The sequence below is a fragment of the Olea europaea genome, chromosome 3, assembly GCF_002742605.1.
Source record: "Olea europaea var. sylvestris chromosome 3, O_europaea_v1, whole genome shotgun sequence".
Taxonomy (NCBI): domain Eukaryota; kingdom Viridiplantae; phylum Streptophyta; class Magnoliopsida; order Lamiales; family Oleaceae; genus Olea; species Olea europaea.
In genome coordinates, this window is record NC_036239.1 from 17,495,068 (window position 1) to 17,498,503 (window position 3,436).

At 43.1% G+C, this 3,436-nt stretch overlaps 1 protein-coding gene across 1 annotated transcript in view; it reads right to left on the bottom strand.

The window, feature by feature from the left end:
* The window catches only part of LOC111387829, a 6,060-nt gene extending 3,583 nt beyond the window's left edge, over nucleotides 1-2,477 (bottom strand). Inside the window, exons 1-2 of the mRNA XM_023012430.1 lie at nucleotides 2,342-2,477; nucleotides 2,214-2,259 (exon numbers count right to left, since the gene is read on the bottom strand). The gene's annotated coding sequence lies outside the window, so the exon portion shown is untranslated. The remainder of the gene's footprint in view (nucleotides 1-2,213; nucleotides 2,260-2,341) is intronic.
* Between the last annotated feature and the right edge of the window lie 959 nt (nucleotides 2,478-3,436).

The following is a 3,436-nucleotide window of genomic DNA, read 5'->3' on the forward strand; positions in this document are numbered from 1 at the left end:
AACATGTCAATGTGTGCAGGGTTAAAGTAAACATTGTCATAAAGAAATGTAGTACGCGTATGGTGAAGTACCTGATTGTCTGGGCTTGGGGTCCACATCAGCCGCACGTGCTATGGTTGTAGAGCCGGATATGGGCACGACGGTGGATATGAAGTCCTTTAATTTTATAAATTCGTCGGACACGTGCTGCATGATTTCGAGTTTCAGGGTGCAGAGCCGTATTTCTATGAGAATTCTTTGATCTAGTAACATGTCCTGAACATCGTCCGTCATGAGGCTCGATCCGGCTATTGCAGTTGGTCGATCATAAGAGGTGGATGGTGCCTGCATGGGAGAAGTAGCTCTATGCACGTAGGGGTGGAAAATGTCCCCGTCTATCCACTTCGTCGAACTCGGTCACCGTAACTATCCCCACTGTCGTGGTCCTCCGAGTCCTCACCTTCGACCTCTTCGCTATCATCGGCTCCTGACTTCTCCTCCTCGCCACTGGTCCCACTACTCTTATGGGCCTCTTCAGAAGTCTCATTCTCGGAGGTGCCTTCTTTGGGTGTGCCTAAATGCTCTGCATCAAACTATGGAGCAATACTATCCCTAGCAAGGTCGTCCAATGTAGGGACAGGACGATTATTAAATGGCACAAGAGTGGCGATATGAGGTTGTCCACGCTCGGCTTCGATGGGGCGCAGCATCGCGTACATATGTAGCTGCAACATATACGTATTCGTTAGGAATTCACCTCATGCTACAATGACGAATGGAACGAATGAGAACGTAGAACTAACATAAAATTTTACCTGTACATTCTTGAAGAAAGCTTCGTACGTATGCTGCTGCTGCTGCGCTGCTTTGTGATGTCCAGCCGAGGAGCCATGGAGAACGTTCACCACGACGCCGATCGACCGATCACCAATTTCGGGCATCGCCTCAAACGCCCATATTTGTTACAGCAGAAAAGGAATGTAAGTTCACGACAAAACAACCACTACATACATTTGTATTGAAATAATAAATACGTCAAATAAAAGTACCTGCATGGCAATAGGAAAGTCATGGACCGTGTAGCTAACTGCCTTCTCCTTCTTTTTCGTCTATCCAAAAACTTCCTTGCCTAACAGCCCCGAAAGCCCCTTATCAGACGTCCATACGAGATTTTACCCCAAGGATATGAAAAGAAAAAGTCCAAATCGTCGACGATCAACAACGTCTCCATATCGATACCAACATTGTTATCTGGAGCATTGAAGACTCCTTCGATGATCAAGGCGAGGCCGAGCTTGTACTAATTGGCTCGAGGCATTGATGATCGGAGAAATGTCTGCTCCAGTTGGGGGTACGAAATCTTGTCAACATGTTTAAAGTATTTGACCTTTAGTATCCTCTTGTCAAAAACTCGTTCCATGACGTTGTCATCCGGGAAAAGACCACACCTTAATCTCGTCACGAGGGCATACTCTTGGATGTCGAACCTGGCGTGGTGGCATTGCAAGTTGAACCACAGTTCGTGACACTTATCTGTTTGTATGCAGCAAAATATGAGCTGTTGGATTAATTGGGCATAGAACTGGGAATTCGAAACCTCCGACAAGAACCCAAGGCATGAGTTGAGGAAATCTTCCTATTGTCACTCGTCAAAATGTTCGACGACTATTTTTACATAATGCAGATTGCTTCTCTGTGATATGTGGCCCCGCAGGCATGCATTCTCTGGAATAAGAGGCTCGAAATCCATATCTACAAAGACAAAATAAGAAATGAATGCGTCAGACCAGAATATAAACTTTCTAGCAGCATATACGCCCAAAACCACAAGTATGTTGTGAAGTGTCATTCAACAATTCCTCGTGAATACAACGAGTACCTCCCACAACCTCAATGTATGCAAGTGAAAGCAAGGTTATGACACATGTAACATAAACAATGAAATGGAAGATATGGCCACATCAATCAAGAATTCCACCAAATGCATATGAATGTTACCCATATTACTTCAAGTCACTGGAAATTGGATGCTGCATTTTGGTTAGAATCTTCATAATGGTTTTCAAACAATCAATAAAATAGCCCTAATTCAGCCCACTTCATTTCAGACATTGTTGCACGAAAAAAAAAAAAAAAAAACCAAAACTAAAATAAGAAGAAAAAATAAACAAAATTGCTGCCAGATCTCGTGAAAATGGAAATCCATTTTAGAAGAAGAGTAAGCTGAATCATACCGTCGTTGAAGATATAGGAGTTGATTTGTGACCAAATCGGGAAACCCTAAACCCGAAAACGGAAAATAAAAGGTTATCTACCAAACAAAAAGAGAAACCCACTCATTCTGGGGGTTGATTACTAATACCATCGTCGGGAGCAAGTTTAGATTCTGGAGTCGGGAGTGGGGCCGGGAACGAGTGAAAATGAAGAGGCCGAGAATTGCGTTGAAGGTGTCGTCGTCGTCGGCTGCGTTGAAGGTGTCGTTGCCGCCGCCGGGCACGGGGTCATCTTCGACGAAGAAGCGTGAATGAAATGAAAATGTATGTAGGAGGGGAACGAGTGAATGAAATAAAAATGAAATGTCTGTAGGGTTTGTAGACATTTTTTATTCCATAATTTATTTTTGGTCGTGTTTCCACTTGTGGTGAGAAAGGCAAGAAATTGGATGAAAAAACGCCACCTCAGCAATTTTGGACACCTCTATGAATTGTATTATGTACCCATAGCATTATTGTTACATAAATTGATTTAAAAATTAAATAAATAAATAAATAAAACTATTCATCCTCCTACACCCCACCATCACCACTACCACCACCAGCACCAAAAATGACCAAACCATCCATTGCCATCGCACCCTCCACCATCATCTTCTTATCCCTACTGTCTTCCTTTTTTATCATCTTCTCCCACCGAAATTGAACCTGTTGACACATAAAAATTCAGCCCAAATCGAACAGCCTAAGGAGTGAAGCCTAAATGGAGGATCCCCAAATCAGATAGCCCAAAGAACGAAGCCCAATCGAACAAATCAAGATGAAGGCCCAAGAACACGGTAACGCCATCGTCCAAGTTTGCAAGTCGCCCAGAATCTGAGCGAATGGAGTGTCATACAGTCGCCCAGAGCTGTTACTCTATTCTCGCCCAAACCTTCAAGTCGCCCAAGATCTTAACAAACATAAAGCGTTGTGGTTATTAAGGAGTGCAGTTATCAAAGCAGTTATTAAAGCAGCCCTATCACATTCCACGATTCAAGGAATTCAATCGAAGGCGGTTGAACGATGAAAAGTAATGGCAGCAGTTAAAAAAGGCAGTTTTCATGACAAGTTGGCCATTATGAAGAAAGTGGGCAGTTATAGGACGATCAAGCAGTTTTTAGGGCGGTTGATCACAAAGAGATCGTCCATGAAGTATAAAAGGGATAAAGGACATAGAAGCAAAAGACCGAATCAAAAAACTC